The sequence below is a fragment of the Cynara cardunculus genome, assembly GCF_001531365.2.
Source record: "Cynara cardunculus var. scolymus isolate 2C chromosome LG 8, CcrdV1, whole genome shotgun sequence".
In the NCBI taxonomy this organism is placed as follows: domain Eukaryota; kingdom Viridiplantae; phylum Streptophyta; class Magnoliopsida; order Asterales; family Asteraceae; genus Cynara; species Cynara cardunculus.
In genome coordinates, this window is record NC_037535.1 from 7033982 (window position 1) to 7053551 (window position 19570).

The following is a 19570-nucleotide window of genomic DNA, read 5'->3' on the forward strand; positions in this document are numbered from 1 at the left end:
AGAGATGCATGCAAGACCCAAATCACCCGAATGTGCAATCGGTTCTTATATGCGAGAACTCTCTTCTTCTTTTTGGGACTAAGAGATCCTTGGGTCACAGATTWTCATCCGATGAAGACACATGTAAGTCTTCGATGGATAATCTCACCATCTTTAAGTCCCGAAACTTGAGTTGAGCAGGAAGAGAAAATAGGAATTTGAGCACTAGAAGATGAATAAATAGTTTTTAGAACATACCTTTTTGTAGACGAGGGAGATACGGACGACCTAAATGCGGCGGAATTTCTAGACTTGCAGGAGGAAGAGTTCGGCTAGAAGGTGATGAGATTTAGAGAGGGAGAATGAAAAAGGTTGGAACTTTTGAAGAATGAAGAGTTTTCAAAAGAGAAGGGGGTATTTATTTGGGGCTTTTAGAGAAGTAGTGGGCTGGCCTCTAAAGGCCCAAGCCCAACATACTTTTAACTTCTCTAAGCTAAGTCCTAAAAATCTAAAATAGCAAAAAATGGTTTTACCAGGACTTTTGAATCATCATTCTTTTAAAATAGTCGGCAACTAAACAAAAAGGGAATTGAGACCTTTGGGAAATCTTTAAAATTTTAAAGGAACGAGACTAAAATATCAACTTTATTTTATGTGAAACGTTTCGAGATTGATTGGCATTTGCATGAACCAACTTGGTCAACTACCCGTCGGAATAAGATCTATAACTAATCTTTAGAAGGTAAATAGGACGATCTTTTAGCATTAATTTAATGGTAATGATGTTCTTAAAAAGTTTTATTAGGCTATCGGGGCTAAGGATTGGACTCCTGAAAATGATGTTGAATCGATCAGGTATAGGCGACCAGCGCCTCTGTAAGAAGGACCAGAGCCTCTGTGAAGAGACACGAGCATCTGTGAAGAGACGCCAGAGCCTCTGTGAAGAGACAACAGAGCCTCTGTGAAGAGACGCTAGAGCCTTCTGTGAAGAGACGCCAGAGCCTATGTGAAGAGACACGAGCATCTATGAAGAGACGCTAGAGCCTCTATAACTGTCACCAGAGCCTCTGTGTTAGCACAGACCAGAACCTCTGGTTGTTCCATCCTCTGGTCTTTTAAACGACTTCTTCAGGATCTTATTCTGGATTAGGCTAATCCTAAAAGACTTAGCTTTCAAATAAAGATCTCATAATAAGGTTCTAACCTGGAAATCCAAAAGTGCAGAGTTGTTATAGTAACCAGAGATAGAACATACCAGGGAGTCAGAGTCAGATCCAGACTCATTTTCAACAGCCATACCGCAGAAGTTGGCTTAGTCTTCTTTATCAGATGAAGACTCAGAGACCCAATTCTCCTGTTCTGCCATGAGACTCCTTTGTGATCAATTATACTTGTACTTATTTTTGTAGTACAGTTCGTCTTTCATAAGAGGGCCTCTGCACTCTTTGGAGTAGTGCCCCATCTTTCCACATCTGAAGCATTCGACACCTTGCTTCTTCTGTTTTGAGTGTTCTTCCTCCTTCTCGTTGGGAATAGAAGGAGGGTTCCTTCCATCGAAAGACTTCCCTCTATTTTGGTCCCTTTGTCTTCCTCTTCTGTCAAAGACCTTCTTTCCAAATTTCCTTTGAAATTTCTTGGGGATCAGGGCCAAGGATTTCACAAAGGCGTTAATGTCAACGTCTTCAAAGCTAGATGCTATGTCTGTTTCATCATCACTATCCAGGATGAGAGCCTTCTTTCCCTTCCTTCTTTCTTCTTGGGGTCTCCTTTCTTTATGTGTCTGGCACGATCCAGTCTCTTTTGAATCAGAGACAAGAGCCAGAGGTCCGCCCAGAGCGACCTTTGCCTTCTGCACCTCTTGTTCTTGAGCCTGCAGCATCCCATATACATCATGTAGAGTCCATTCCTCCAGATTCTAGTTTGCCTAAAGTGACATCATCAGATTTCCCCATTTTACGTTCAACCTGTTCAAGAAGAGCATGTTGTTCTCCTCTTAAGTTCTGATAACGTCACATTTGCGACATTTGTTGATCAACGTGTTGAAGCGATGATAAGTCTGTTCAAAAGACTCATCAGCGAGTGCCTGGAAACTGTTGTATTCATTGAGGCACTGGGCACGACAATTCTTCCTCATCTTGATGCCCCCTTCCAACTGGTTGGCCTATTGATCCCACAAATCCTTCGCCGATCGACTAATCAATTGATTTGATTAGCTGGCTCTAATACCAATTGTTGGAACTTAGATACTCTTAAGTTGTAGAAATATAGTTTGCGTAAAATAAGAATTAAGAACAACAAAGTATCTCTATTGATTAAACAAGATATTCAAAGAAGAAAGTAAAAACAGTGAATAACCGAATTCTTTTATTGATAATAATGAACAATGAAGAACAAAAGTAATCTCACAAGAATTTGCGTATAGTATCAGTCGGCTCCTTCAAGTACTTTGAACCTGAGGTGGAGGCCTCCTTTTATACGCCTAGGTCTAATGAACTAAGCTATAAATTAGGCATGGAACTCTGAGCTGACTGGTCTGCATCTTTATCTTTGACTTTTCTTAATTAGCGGAGAAGACTTGGTCAAGCCACCTTTAAGCTGTTAGATGCTTGCGAGAATGTTTGGGCTAACACGCGCTTTCCGTGAAGAAGGTAGCCAGATGCTCTGCATGAACATACAGAAGCTCTGCATGTACTATGCAGAGGCTCTGCATATGCAGAAGCTCTGCACGTACTATGCAGAGGCTCTGGGTCTTGGAGTTATTGCTTTGAGTCAAGTGCTTATGCTTTTTGGCGCACAAGACTTGAACGTTCACGGAGATGGATCGCGGGCTCTGTATGAAAGGAACCTTCACTCTGAGTAAGAGCTCTGGTCCTTGATTCTCTGCATGAAAGCTCTTAGCCAGACATCTTCTATAGACTAAGTCCTATTGAATAGAGTAAGACACTTCTTACTTACACTTTTACAAATTTGGGGTCTAACAAGAACATGCATTGTAAATCCATCAACAACAGCAATACTTCAAGAAGATAAAACTCACACCAAAGAACCTTCAGCAAAAATTGAAGACTAAAACTATAGATTAGAGACTAGCGAGTACGTGATCTGAAGCGGTATTCAGTGATTACAACCTGGTCTACACATGTGTGAAGACTGCCCAAGCCTCAGCGAATGCTGAAGAGACCTTCAGGTTATTCCAGCATTCAGCGATCAAAAGAAGCTTATTGAGCACGATTGCTTTTGTCTTGTCCTTATACACACAAAGGACAAACCCATACCCTTTCTAAAGTATAGTACGGTACGGAGCCGATTAGTTGACTCTACTACCCACCAACTTTGTGAAAGAATGTATGCTCATGAATAGGCTTTTGTACTATTCACTATAGCAAAGGACTTTCATTCAACAATGGATGATCGTGTAAGAAGGGAAGTTATGGTGAGAAGCGTAAAAAGAGATATGAACCATTGATCACTTTTAAGCTCATGCTCACCCATGAATTGCTCTTTAGAATGGAATTGAACAAGTACATCTCAATGCACTTCATTAATGTTAACATTCAATTAGTTTTAATCCAATGATGGAGATCTCTTCTTATACGGATTCATATATGAATATATAGTTCATATGTGAATCACATAGGTTCACATATAAACCTTTTTGCCACGTATTTGGAAAAATTACGAAACTACCCTCTCTAATTTTTGCATAACCGCAATTCTTGACCAATTAAAACCACAATTATTGACCATCAAATCTGTTCTTGACCATATGAAGGGCTAGGATCACTTCTTTACTTCTCAAATATTTACCACTTCTTAAAATAACCTTTGGAAATATATACGTATATGGAAAGGTTCATTTGAAAAGTGCTAAATATTTGAGAAATAAAGAAGTGATTATAACCCTTTATCTGGTCAACATTAGTGGCTTTTACCGTGAAACACCGGATAATTCTTCGCATGGGTATGTAAAAGATAGATGGGTGGTTTTGTGACTTTTACAAATAGGTGGCAAATGGGTTCACATGTGAACCCGTTAATTATTTCACATGTAAACTATTTAATTGATTCATATATGAATAAGTTAAATAGTTTATATGTGAAGCACACAAGTTCATATATGAATCAATTAATTAATATATAAATCACAAGGGTTCATATATGAATCAGTTCATCAGTTCATATGTGCATCGGTTATAATTTTCATGTGATTGTTGATTATGGGTATTTGTGATATAATCTTGAAGAGGTTTCCAAGACTTGATGTTCTTGTGTTTGTTTTGATGTTTTAGGGTTATTTTGGCTTATTTTTATGGTTTAGTCAATTTTATTTGTTTAATCAGTCTTATGATATATGTTGTTTCATAAATACATGATTTGAGGCCTATCCCCCATAAGATGAAATATAAAGCTGTTAGAGTGCCATTTATAACCGAAGGTACAACCTGAAGACAAAGAGTTTACTTTTATGCAAGAAATATGTAAAAGGAAACATAACAGAAATGTGCCTTTAGATATTAAGAGTATTAGTTACAAAGAGAAGTGTTTTCATTCAACCTGTTTATTAGAAGGTGGTCTGCCTTTCCAAGGCCTTTGTAGAACCAGAAAAACAACAGATGATGGAACAAAACAACTAAAGATAAAAAGCAAAACAAAAGCTCCTGTAACAAATAGTTGTATATGGAGTACACATACCATATCCTCAAGAGGCTTCCAATTACATGGATTATTTGCAACGGTGCATGCCTGCATTAGAATAAGATTTTCATTTAACCAATAAAATAAGAGGCTGCCATTAAGCATGAGATCTATATATGTCTTTTACTAGCAATGCAATTTTCATATGAAAATACAATGCAACACTGAATTTACAACATCTCCTTTTCAGTTGCAAGATGCAGAGTGTTGGACAGATATTAAAACCTTGGCAGCAACACATTTAAAAGGAACCAATTATGCAAGGTTACCCACATCTTCTTTACAATACAATAAATATTGAGGACAACATGAATTGTCTGATTTATTTGTTATGTATTGTTTAGAGTAATGTAAAGATGGGCAGTACATGGCTTGGATGTTGAACATTACATCTGGAGGAATTCATGATTTGATTGTATTTTCATACTAACTAACTACTGAATATTAATTAGTTATGGAAATACTCTGTTCAATGCAGGCCTGATATTGTATGTAGCAATTGGTTTATTGCAAGAGGCATTGGCAGAATTAGGAGAAGCTCAACAACCGGATGCAACAACCATGTTTATCATTGCATGCCATGAAGTTTCATTCTGAATGTATTGAGGGTTTAGATCCTAATGACGAGTCCTCTACTTGAATATACACAAGAATTGATATTGTTCTTTTCTTGATTCAATATCTGGTTTCATCGCTGAAGATGAACAAGGAATTGAGAACTCGGCATTTGAAGTTATTTCAAGAATTTATCGGTACTTAATTCTTTATACTTTGAAGTACTTTCCTACCCAATATGTGTTATGACTGATATCAACTGTAGCAGTAATCGATCGATATATGTTTTCTTTATTAAGTTAGGTTTTATTAGAGTAAGTTCCTTTGATATTGTTTCACTTCAAGTTGTTACAATTTCCACTCTTTTGCTTTTTATTTGGAGGTTTAGAATGAGTGGAAGGTATATATGTATTATAAATGGATGTATAGTTTGTGGTATTTATCTTGCCAACGAATGTGTAGTTCTACTACTAGCATTAAGAATATGCTGAAATTATTTAGCGAGAGGAGTCTTTAAGACAAAGAAGTGATTTAATCGATTTAATTAGGAGTAGAAGATCTTATGTAAATATTGGAAAAAAACCAAAATATATTATCCATTTGCATTGTTTATATGAGCTTGCTCATCTCCTCCATATGTGCTCATCTCCTTCATTTATGTGTCATGCATATGCACTTTTGGTTTATACTTGCTTTAAGTTATATGGTATACAATACATGATGGTCTTGGTGATATTATAATGGTTTCCCTTACAGAACCTCTAGACAAAGATTTAGACCCCTATAGAAAATTGGCCATATAAATTCAACAAAAGGTAGTAGGTTTTTGCACCGTCCTTTACTTGTTAAAAACACATGTATTCTAAGTCTTAAAGTTCTCTAAGAACGATATTTGGGGTTGTTTACACCAATTTCTTACTCGGTAAGTGCTTACCGGTAATTGTGAACACTTCCATTTAAATTAGCACTCAAAAATTTAGTACATTAAAACGGCATTGTATGGAACATTTTTATCCGGTAAGAGTTGTTACTCTCACTTACTGGATAAGACTCTCGATTCTGGTTATTGCTCTTACTGGGTAAGATTCTGAATCATTGTCATGTTAGTTCGATAAGGTAAATTGGTCCGGTAAGCACTTACCGGGTAAGCGTTTAGTGAACGACATCTTACTCTAATTCTTATTGCATGTCCCATCTTAGACACCATTCCGAGAGAAACATAGACGATATTTTTGATTTTGAATCGCGAATCGATGATTTGCCTATGCAAAAGGAGGTTGGCATGCAACTCCTTTGAAAATTTTATGTCGATATAGTCATTGCTTTTGATTATAAGTTTTATTGGAAATATTATACTTAATTGTAAAAAAAAAAAAGTAGTGATTTTGAAGCATATTGAGGCTTTTGAATTTAATAATCTTTGTGTCAATCATGGGTACTTTTCTTATAAAAGGTTATGTTATTAATGTTGTATAATGTTTGTTGAAGGTGATGAACTAGGTTTGTTTGAATTTTTAAGATAGTTCTGAGTATTTGTTGTGATGATCATTTGTTTAATTTTTCCACATGTTCCTCTGCATATTTATGTAGTCAAATTTATGGTCATAATCTTGAACTTAAGTTGGATATTGAAAATGAATTTGTTTTGGAGAAAAATGGGATGCACTTTTTCATGTCAACATACAACATCGGAGGTTTGAATGTTGAAAATTGAGAATATCATATTTAAAATACATTCTTATTTTTTGAAAAGTATGTTTGGAACCATAACTCATATTTATTCAAATTATATTAATATCTAAAGACAAAACGTAAGTTATGTCATTGTTAAAATCTCTTTTAACAAAACCATTGAAACTTCAAAATCGTTAAAATTCACGGATCCAGCGCATTGAGCAGGTACACAACTAGTATATATATATATATATATATGGGCCTAATCAAATGAGAACTGTTTTGTTTGTGGTAACCATGAGATCCAATCTGAACCACAAATCAAAGGTTAAATTACAAAATTAATATATTTGATAATTTAACTTAAAATATTAATTAGGGACATTTTAGGAATTTTATAAATATCCTCTCTCATCTCTCTTCTTTCAATTTAGGCTCAAAAAGATAAACCGTGTGGATTCACAAATTTATCAGACTCAATTCGTGATCAAAAAGACTTGAAAAGGGAACATATATCCTTCTTTTTCAATATCAAATTTCTCCGAATGTGAAATTGATAGATTGTGAGCTGCGTGCCCCAAGTGTTATTGAAACACTTATCTGTTAAGAGATAAACGAGTAGCTGGTGGGGTTGTGACAAGAATTGGCATAGGCTTTGCCTTTTCCAATATTAGTCTCTAAAGAATTTAGAAGTAATAGATTTCGTGGTATGCCCGAATTTTAGAGGTTAGACCAGGATCTTTTAATCTTTTAATCCTGACACAACTCTCATCAATTCTTTTGGCTCACAACAATTACCCCTCTCTTTTTCATTTTAAGCTCTACACACAAACCCATTTTGAGTTTCAGCTCACTAAGATATGGTTGTCCTCATGGGTAGGTCTGTCAGTTCTGACATTCCATTGAAGTATTTCTGTAAAGCACTCAATCATTCCTAAATATAACAGTATGTTCAAATGATCACAAATGTTTGATCAAAATATTATTGCTATGAAGCACAAATGATCAGTAAAAATTGATCAAGGAATATGTAGCATTTAAGCACAATCAACTATGAAGGAGTGATGTTCAATACAGATTATTCAACGTATGTGAGGAAAATGAATTAAGATCTGTAAGTACAAGTCTACAGATTCAGATAGTCAAAGAATTGTGAAATGTGTATCAAACAAAGTACAAAAAAACAGAAAACATCTTTGATTACAAACGAGTGTATTATCACCGAAAATGATTTTCATATAAGAGATATGATAATAACGGTTTAAAGAATAGCTAAAACAGGTATTGGAATTATGTATGATGAGAAATTACGCAAATAAAATCTCAGGAAATACTTGCTCAGAAAATGTACTCGTTTCAGAAATCCATTCAACTTCCAAAAACTTTTATTAATTTTTTGTCCAGAGAGTCCCCCTAGAAAATAGATCTAAGTAGTATTTCATTTCAGCTCAAAATAAAAAAAAATGAAAACATTTTGGCTCTGGTCCTAAACTGAGTTGTTCATAAGCCATATACATTTCAGCACGGGTCCTGAATTGTTATATTCAGAAACCATAATTCAGACAGAATACAAACTCCTTCTGCATTTGTGTATCATACAGATGATTTTCTGTTGAGCACAGTAATGACACACTTGCAAAAACAAATCAAACAGATTTTGGTACCTAGACAAACTTGGGTCCTTTTTTGTTAGTATCAGTTTGGGATATGTTGTAACTGCCAAATCATCTATTCCTATTAGATGTCTTCTTTTTATCACTTTTAACAGGTTGATCAGATACATAATAAGATCCATACTAGTTGTTATCATACCTGCTAAAATTATTCCAGCTTTTCTGATAGCTGTTGTCTCTATACCACCTGTTGTACCTTTTTCTGTTGACAAAATCAGTGGTTCTGCATGTTGAGCACATGATTCTTCTCTTGCTAAGATTGATTAGATCATTAGTGGATCTCACAATACAAGGAAGAATAGGGTTAGTAACAACAGAGCTATGAGACGAAATAGACTCAGCTTTATTAACCCAAACATTTTTAACTTTTGAATGATAATTGGGTGATCCATTGACATACCCTTGATAATACTGATATGAAGAACGAGAATTGTTCTTAGAAACAATTGATTTAGGACTGCTAGAATAACTGTTAGTTTTAACAATAGAACAGTCATAAAAGCTGCTTTTACACTGAGATGGAGAACCAGTTCAGCGTTTAGCACTTGTAAAGTCTTTTACTTTCTTTAATAACTGGTCTCTTTCTACATCAACTAAATTGTACTTTTTTTAAGTTCAGTTCTCATGTTCAATTCAGTTTCAAGTTCTGTCTCTAGATCTGACAATTTCCTTGAAGTAACCAAAAACTTACCTTCTAAGTCCTTTTTCAACTTCTCAAACATTTTCCTTTCTTTTTCAAAATTCCTTCTTTCTTCATGTGAACTACTCTTTTCATTCTCAGAAGCAATGTCAAGCCATTTCTTCTTCTCTATAAGCTCTTTGGCAATTGCAACATTCTTCTGAGCAGTGTTTCTCTTTTCAAGAGCAAACAGTCTTTTCTCTTCATCTATTTTTTTTGCTTTTGAGCAATGCTATCAGACAATTCCAGATTCTTGCTCAGACATTCTTGTTTAATCTTTTTCTTTTCTTTATCAAACTTGGCAAGTTCCGAGATGATAAGCTGTTCAAAATCATAAATTTGCATTAAAAGCATTTTGGCATTCAGCTCCAACGAGTTAATCTTATTCTCAAAAGATATTCGTCCAGTACCAAATCTTTTCTCAACTTCAATAATCCTTTTCTTTTCTTTCTCCATATCTTTCCTTTCAACATTCAAAACCTTTTCTGCTTCTAAAACCTTTTCTTTCTCCTGTTCCAGTAATTTCTTTACCGCAAACAATTCACGCTCGGATTTATAAAATTTCTCTGTGAGCTCTTCAGTATCTTTATTTTCTTTTCTGGAGAGTTCCTTTCAGCATTCAGTTCATTTTGAACTGTTTGGAGTTTATTAAATAGATCTTTATTTGATTTTCTCCAAACTTTCAATTCTTCAGCTGAATCTATTTGTTGAACCCAGATACTCTTAATTGACAGAAATACAGTTTACATAAGATAAGAATTAAGAACAACAATGTATTTCAAATGATTAAATAGAATATTCAAAGATGAATGTAAAACTGTTAATGAACTTGAATATGCTGAATGCTTTTATTGATAAAATATGAACAATGTAAGCACAAATGTAATCTCATAGAAATTGTGTATAGTGTAAGTCAGTTCCTTCAGGTACTTTGAACCTGAGGAGGAAACATCCTTATATACGCCTAGGACTAACAAACTATGCTATATAATAGGCGTGAAACTCTGAGTTGACTGGTCTGCATCCTTATCTTTGACTTCCCTTGAATAGTGGAGCAGACTTGGTCAAGCCGCCTTAAATCTGTTAGTCTCTTGCGAGAAAGTCTGGGCTAACATGCGTGCGTTCTGTGGAGAAGTTAGCCAGAAGCTCTGCATGAATATACAAAAGCTCTGCATGTACTATGCAGAGGCTCTGGGTCTTGGAGTAGTTGCTTTAAGTCAAGCGCTTATGCTTTTTGGCGCACAAGGCTTGAGCGTTCACGGAGATAGAGCGCGGGCTCTATATTGATGGAACCTTCACTCTGAGTAAGAGTTATGGTTCTTGATCTTCTGCATAAAAGCTCTTAGTCCAGACCGCTTCACTAGACTAAGTCCTATTGACTAGAGTAAGAGACTTCTTACTTACACTTTCACAACTTGGGGTCTAACAATCTCCCTCTAAGTGTAAATAAGACAGACTCTTACTTGAATTACAAAACAGAGTCTCTAAATGAAGCAAGAGGTTAAAAGGAACCTCTGAATTACATTTACTATCTAAAGAAGTACAATACGATTTGAAATGGAAAATACATCAAATTAAAGACATAAAAGTACTTACAAAAGATAGTAGGTCTAAACATTTTGAAGTCTAATGAACTTCCTAAGAAGTTCACGAAACTCAAGCATATTTTGTATCGACCTTAGGATAATTTTGGTTCGCTTCTTTGCTCTAGGGGAGTTATCTCTGCTCCTGACTAGACTGTCTCTTATGTAGCGCAGAGTAGAGTTAAGTACTTGTAATTCTGGTTTTCTCGAAAAAAGATGTTCTTTTATGCTCTTTTCGAAACACCACTCCCACTTCTGGTTCCACCAATACCGTTCAGGAGGGGATGCTATTGATGCCCTACAGATCTTCGTCTGGTGCAGCGATAATTAGTTGATCCACTCCTAGATCCAGAGCTAGTTGGAACTAGAACTTGCATCTGAAGTCGAGCAGGTTTGTCATTGTTTGGCGAACGTCAGAGTTCGCAACAACGTATTTGACTCCATTGTCCTTCTTATGATTTGTGAAGTAGAACAGATGGAGAAGATCCCACGGATTCAGATTAATAAGGCCATAATCTGTGAACCTACAGATCCGTCCGCGAGACCTCTCCACTGTGTGCTCGTAGAATACAATCTGATTATGCATGAAGGTACACTTCTTTATGTCGAGGACTTGCTTTATTCCATCGGCAAAGTAGACTACAGTGATAGGCTGAGTGTAGCGATCTAGGAATCTCTGCCTAATGTGCTCTTGAACCATTGGATGAGGACTGATCTTCTGGACCGGTGTCTCTTCTCTTAGGTTGTAGAGGAACTGGTAGATTTCCTCGCTGTCTGCCTTGTCCTTAATGGGTTTATCAAGGGGTGTTGGTGTGAACATGGCATCCATACTTTCCTTGATCTTTTGGACACGGTCAGAAGGATGCTTTCGTTTTTACCCGCTGGTTGTGCCTTCTAAGTCCGCTCTGTTTCGCTTGACAGGTACCTACTGCCTCATAGCAGGAGGAACAACCCTGGTCCCTTGAGCAGGGACCCTAGCTCTGTGTGTATGTTGATGTGGTGGAGGAGAAGCAACAGTGACTTCTTCTAGAGTAATGGCAACTGGAATGTGCAAAAGTGACGGATCAACCACATTCACAGCTACCACCTCTTCTTCTTCTTGTGCTCTGGTTATAGGAGCAGCCATGTCTATTGTGTACTCTGTGGAAGAGGACAGAGCCAGATCAAAATCAGACGATTCATAGACAGATAAGAGATCTATGACCTCTGTGTTCTTTTGTAGCCCACCTAGCTCTGCTTGTGACACCATGGGCATTTTCCCTTTGCAAAGCACCTCTGCGTTGTCTGGCGTAGATCGGCTCTGTGCCCTCTGCCTTGAAGGATCTTGAGCTGGTTGGCATGGGGCAGAGGACGTTGGTGCAGAGGGGGCAGCCATAGGAGTTGTACTTGGAATGGATGTAGGATAGTTCTCCCCTTCTTGACGATTTTGAGGACCAGACTCGTCTGGGACGTCATCATCGTCAAGTCGTCTTCTCTTTGATGGTTCAACACAAGGAAATGGATTCATTCATCGCTTTGGCCTCTGGTCCTCTGCTCGAGGCATTGACTTGATCCTCTCCTCAATAGCTTTGAGGAGTTTGTCGACTGAACGCCTAACCTTTCGTATTTCATTGTCCAAGAGGTAATTGAACCTGGCCAGAGAATCATTGATGGCCTTCGCTGCGGCTGTGGCTGCGCTATTGAAGTTTGAAGTGTAGTCTGCCACCTTCTGCAAAAGTCTGTCACCCAGAGCATTCATCGCGCTCTGTGTGACATAATCCACAAGTACGCTCAGAGGAATGAGGACTGGGTGTCATGAGATATGGACGCCTCAACCCTCTGTATTGATGCAATGACCTGTTGTAAGGTCTCTGCATCGCGTGCCCTAAATTCCATGAGTGTATCGATATGAGAAGCATTCGTCGAACACTCAACTCTCAATACTGCAAAGGATGCTCATATCTCATCCAGAGCAGGTGTAGAAGGAGACGGCTCTAGACGGGGCATGATGAGTTTTAGCTCTTCCAAGGAGCACCACATAGTGGTGAAAAGGGAATGGAACTCTTCCCTAGTGACATATGTTGGTTGGGTGACCTCTGGCTCAACACATGGGCCAAATTGAATCCCCGTTCCAGAGATGCCTTCATTCACGACTTGATTGATGTTAGTCGGGGAAGGACTTCCAGAGGATCCTCGTGGTTCTCCTTGAGAAGAATTTACTACCTTTGTTCTGTCAGGGAGAGAATCCAAGGCTGGTTCAGAGGCAGCCAGAGGGCTCTCCATTAGTGGACTAAGAGACTGGTTGAGAGTCTCCAAGCCTTGTGCACCTATTCCTTTCTCTAAGCAAGGTTGGGAGTCTACACGTGCAGAGGAAACGAATTCCTCTGTATGGGAAAGTGGCGTGATATGGGGAGACATATCACTTATATTTTCGAAGGTTGCACCCTTTTGAGAGGGTGTTCCTTGTGGTGAGGCTTCTCTTTGGGTGATATAACTAGTGGCAGATGCAACCTCCGGTTGGATAGGCTGGCTTGGGTTCGAGGTGTGCACCTCTGTTTCAATGATCTCCATGTCTCGACCACCGGACACAGATGATTCGTTTGCACTGGGAGTTGGGGTGGTAAAACGAGTGTGCCTATTTAGCCTAGGCTGCTCTAGCTCGCCCTGAGGCAGAGCAGCTTCTACACCTCCTCCCTCTTCTTCCTCTTCTTCCTCCTCGCTCTCCTCTTCTTCTTCGTCACTCTCTTCTTGTTTCTTACTCTCTTCTTCTTCTTCCTCACTTTCCTCACTTGTATAAGACCTTGCAGCATCGTCGTAGTGCTCTTGGTCATCCCCTTGGTTTGGACTAGAGGATTGAGCCAAGTTTTGATGAGCTTCTTCTTCTGCTCTGAGTCTGGCCTCTTCCCTCAGACGAGCGATCTCTGCTTGGTGGGCTTTTTCTACTCGCTCCTCCTCTGCTCTAACACGAGCTAGCTCAACCAATCTCTCTTGATCTGCTTGCTCGGCTTCTTCCTTTTTCTTTCTCTCCTTCTCTAATTTCTTTTTCCTTGCCTCCTTTCATTTTCGTTGTTTCTCCCTCTCTTGCTTTACTCGTACCTTTTCTTCCTCTTCTATCATCCTTCTTTCACCTGCTCTCACCGTCTCTCCCTCTGCTTGAGGCCTTAATATGTCCTCAGTCCTCTCTTTTTCATCAACTATTCCTATACGTAACGGGGTTCGAGACGCTGGTTCTAGTGTCTTGCGTATACGTCTATACGCTCTTCTTATCTCCTTTGACTTCATATAACTCATGAGCCTCTTTGGAATTGGCCTCTCTGCTTCATATCCCTCTTTGTTCAATGTAGGCTGGTATTGAGTGAGCACGTTCACCTTGTGAATAGGTAGACGGCCCACATCAATATTGTTGTGGTCGAGAGCAAGTCTTAGGAGAAGATCCAAGAATCATGGCAATAGAAGAGATCGCAATTGTCTTCCTTTGGCCATTTTTTAACACTTCATGGCCACATTGTTGAGCATATGTCTAGGCTCCCTATCTTCCCTGTTAGCGATCTGTTGACCAATGTGAAAACTGTGTTCCACATTGGTGGTAGGTATTGACGGTGATATTTTGACGGGTACTGGATTGCCTTGTTGTACCCCAAAAACTTCAAAAATGCCACTATCTCGTCCCCAGATGGGAGAGGGGCGTACTCAAAAAGCTATAGGTCGGTTTTTGTTGGGATTTGAAGAACCCGCAAAAACATGGACCTTGAAATACGAACTGTAACAAATTCCTTTGCCGCAGAGGCATTGAAATCACCAACGATTCCTCTTTGAGATTCGGTTACGACATAAGATTGCCAGTATTCTTGGATAAACCTTTCAGGGACAAGGTCATCCGTATTTGTCAAGGCTGGGTTTAGGAAGTGATTTTGGAGGATATTGATGATGGGTGGTATTTTGGGTCGAAGTTTTCAAGTTGGAGGTGAAGGGCATGGTTATTGGGTTTGAGAGGAAGAGGAACCAGGTTTTGACTGGTGTCCTCCGTAGTTTTGTGGGTTTTGGTATGGGTTTGAGAGTTTCCTGACTCTGATGAGGACATTGTTGCAGGTTTTGGGTGTAGAAGAAGATTAAAAAAAAATCTAGGGTTTCAAGAAACAGTTCTTGATTCAAGAAATGAGTTTGAGAAAAGGGTTTATGGAACTTACTTGACAGATAGGATGAACTTTTGAAGACTGAATGGAAATCCGAGCACTGGTTTGAGAGCTTTGAATGAGTAAAAATGGCGGTTGGAGGTTGAAGACGATGGGAGTTCTTGAATTTATTTGTAATCTTAAAAAATTATTTTGGGGGTAAAAAAATTGATTTAAATAGAGAAAAATAAAAGCACTTGAGTATTAGTGCCCCAAACGTCAAGTGAAAAACTAAAACGATTTTTCACAGCCTGTAGGGGCGCGCGACATGGACTGCCAGCTGTAAGTGGCGGCATCCACGTTTGAAAAAATTATACTCATAGGCGGTGATGATTCGTAGATGATAGCTAATAAAATATATAAAAATTAAAGAACCGTAGGCCTTCTCAATAAAATAATGTATTTTGATTTTAAAAAATTTACCAAGTGTAAATACTCTGGTTAGTGAGAAATAGAGGTTTTGTAATGAACCAAAGTACTACATGTATAGAAAAACAACATACCTTAGGATCTCATACAGAGAATCCTGATTGGACTATACATGTCCTCTGTAGAAAACTTGTTATGTTTAGAGGTAGAGCCAGATATAGTACATTTAGAGGCTCTGTTTTGAAGCAGAGGCTCTGTGTGTCATTATCTGGTGCTCCCCTTGACTTGAGCTCTTCTTATCTACTCCCCCTTGAACTATGCTTAGGTCATATGTGATAAGTATTGTACATTCATAAAAACCAAGGTACAGAGGCTCTGTATGTACTATACAGAGGCTCTGTATGTACTATACAGAGGCTCTGTATCACAAGATAACTAGGACATGAGTAAGAGGCTCTGTCTCATAGATTAATATAAATAACACAAAAAAAAAACAGAAGTATGCATAAAGGGATGCAGAGGCTCTAGCTTAGTTAGAAAGATATAGCACACCCAACTTGCTAACCAGAAAGTTAAACCACTTTTCATCAAGAGCTTTTGTAAATATGTCAGCAAGTTGTAAATCTATACTAACAAAAAACATTTCAATCGTACCTTTCTCTACATGGTCCTCGATGAAATGATATCCAACATCGATGTGCTTTGTTTTTGAGTTTGCACAGGATTGGCTGTGATTGCGATAGCAATTTCTGAGTCACACAGATTTGGAATCTTCTCAAACTCTACGCCATAGTCTTTCAATTGAGTCCTCATCCGTATCACTTGGAAACAACAACTGGCTGTAGCTAGATACTCTGCTTCAGCTATGGAAGTAGAGACGCAGTTCTGCTTCTTCGAGGTCCAGCTTATGAGCTTGTAATTCGCAGCTCACTGATGTACACTTTCAATCAAGTTTACAACCTGCATGATCAGAATCTGTGTACACAATAAGATTAAAACCAGAATACTTTGGATACCAAAGACCCAAAAATTGAGTCCCTTTAAGGTATCTAAAGATTCTTTTCACAGCCGAAAGGTGAGATTCCTTTGGGTTTGCTTGAAAACGAGCACAGAGACATGTGGAAAACATGATGTCTGGTCTACTAGCCGTGAGGTATAGTAGTGATCCAATCATTCCACAGTTAGTCTTAACATCCACTGGTTTTCCAGATGGATCTGTGTCAAGCTTAGTTCCCGTAGCGATTGGTGTTCTCTTTGTGGAAGAGTTATGGAGGTGGTATTTCTTTAATATGTTGGAAACATACTTAGCTTGGCTAATGAAAATACCGTCCTCCCTCTGTTTTACTTGCAAGCTGAGGAAGAAAGGTAATTCTCCCATCATGCTCATTTCAAACTCGCTCTTCATTAATGCATAGAACTTTTCACAATGCCTCTGATTCGTTGAACCAAAGATAATGTCGTCCACATAGATCTGTACTAAGAGCATCTCACCTTTATATCTCTTAATAAACAAAGTAGTATCGATTTTATCTTTTTCAAAACCATTAGACAAGAGAAAAGACGAGAGACGTTCATACCAGGCTCGAGGTGCTTGCTTAAGTCCATACAAAGCTTTGTCTAAGAAATAGACATACGCTGGATGTGTGGAGATTTCAAACCCCAATGGTTGTTGAACGTAGACTTCCTCCTTCAGCTTAGCATTCAAGAAGGCTGACTTAACGTCCATTTGATAGACTTAGAATCCCTTATGAGCAGAGAAGGCTAAGAACAGGCGTATAGCTTCTAGCCTTGCTACTGGCGCAAAGGTCTGGTCATAGTTTATGCCTTCTTCCTGGTAATAGCCTTTTGCTACGAGCCTAGATTTATTTCTCACAACGATCCCATCCTCATCCTTCTTGTTCCTGAAAACCCACTTACAACCAATTGCAATTTTATTCTTTGGTAAAGGTACAAGAGTCCATACCTTATTCCTTTCTAATTGTTGGAGCTCTTCTTACATGGCATCGACCCAGCTAGGATCTTGGAGGGCTTCATGTATTTTCTTAGGCTCTACCATGCTTAGGAAGTTTACGAATAAACATTCATTAGCTGTGGCAGCCCGTGTCTTTACGCCACTTGAAGGTTCACTAATGATATGGTGAAGAGGATGATCCTTTGTCCATCTTGTTCTTGGGACATATACAAAAGTGGGTGACATTTGATCACGTTCCATGGGCATGTTGGGCATTGAGCTCGTTGATGGCGAAGAATGTTCTGCTTGCTCCCCCTCAGAAGATGGTATAGAGGAACCAGGTGCAGAGCCAAAGGTATTATGCTCTGGTTCTTCGAGACTGAGATCTGATGCAGAGCTTGTTTGCTCTGGTTGTGGATTAATATGTTCTCTAGAGGAAGCAGAGGTGTGTGAAGGACCAGAGTTAGATGTGCTTGTCGTTTGTGATCCTTCACTTACATTCGCAGATTCATCTATTGGTGCACGTACATAGATGTCTTCGTCACCATAAAAGTCTTCAAATAGGAGCCCGAGTTCCAAATCCCTTGACTTCATTTGAGAATTGGAAGTCCAATTGTTAAGCTCGAGTCCAGAGCTGAGGTACTCTGAAGTCACTTGTTCTTTATCGTCGAACGAGACGTTGATGTTTTCCATGACCGTCTTGGTTCATTGATTGAAGACTCTGTATGCCTTGGCTTTTGTGGAATAACCAAAGAACTTGCCTTCATCTGGCTTCTTATCGAACTTGCCAAGTTGATCTCGATCATTTAGCATGAAGCATCTGCAACCAAAGACATGTAAAAATTTAACTTCAGGTTTTCTTTGGTTGATTATTTCGTAAGGCGTCTTCATGTGTCTCTTTACCACCGTTGCTCTATTTTGAATAAAGCAGACGGTCGAGATTGCTTCTGCCCAAAAACGGTTTGGAAGACTAGAGCTGGCTAGCATTGTTCTTGCGGCTTCGACCATAGTTCGATTCTTTTTCTCTATGACACCATTTTGTAGTGGTGTTCTTGCGGTAGAAAAGTTTTGAGTTATGCCCTCTGTGTCCAAGTCCGCATCAATCTTGGCGTTCTTGAACTCTGTTCCATTGTCACTTCTCAGCTTTTGATTTTTGCTTTGTAGAAGGACTTGAATCTTGGTCATCAATTTGATTAGCAGCTCTGGGACATCTGATTTCTGCCTTACAAACTCAATCCATGTATATCGTGAGTAATCATCAATTAGGACTAAGATATACTTTTTACCAGACAGGCTCTGCACAGAGATTGTGGGATGATCTTTTGAGCTTTCCCATTTCAAATGCAGAGCAGAGATGGTCCTTTTCGAACTTTAAGGCAGGAAGTCCGACAACCAGATTATTCTCCACAAGCTTCTCTATATTTTGGAAATTAAGATGAGATAGCTTGTCGTGCCAGAGCCAAGCTTCTTCACTCTTGCGAGACCCGAGATAGAGTGTCTCTGAATTGTCTCTTGGTGAGAAGTTCATGAAATACAGATTGCCTTTTCTCTTAGCTCTTAGCAACTCCTGACCTGATTCTGACATAATAGAGCAAGCTTCCTTTTGGAACTTGACATTGTAGCCAGAATCACACAGTTGACTTATGCTCAAAAGATTATGTTTAAGCCCAGAGACATAAGCAACCTTAGAGACAGAAACCTTACCTTGTAGTGGATCCCCGTATCCCTTTTATTTCTCCTTGCTTGTTATCCCCAAAGGTCACTTTTCCTCCAATCTTCTCTCTGTATGAGGAGAGTAACCACTTATTGCCGATCATATGTCTTGCGCATCCGTAGTCAAGATACCAAATGTCCACATGCGGCTTCTGCAAAACAAATTATAGGGATTTAGGTACCCATTTCATAATGGGTCCTCGATGATTAGGGACAGAGGGTAGCTTTTTAAGCTTTGGAAGAGGCTTCGTCTCTTGACCTAAATTAATAGACTTAGCTTTAGGAGCCTTCTTTCTCTTCTAGGTCTTCTTGGATTTATCCCTTGATGACCTAGAGAGAAGACATTTAGGATCAGAAAAGTGTTGTTTTAAATTAAGCAGCAGAGAAACACATTCACAATTATGAACAGATTTTAAATGACAAAATGATTTATTAGCTTTAAAGAATAAATTATTACAATCATTCCTAGCATTGGTAGTTCTAGCAAACTTCCTATCTAGATTTGATTGTTTTAACAGTGAATGAGTCTTCTCTGATTTCTTCTTCCC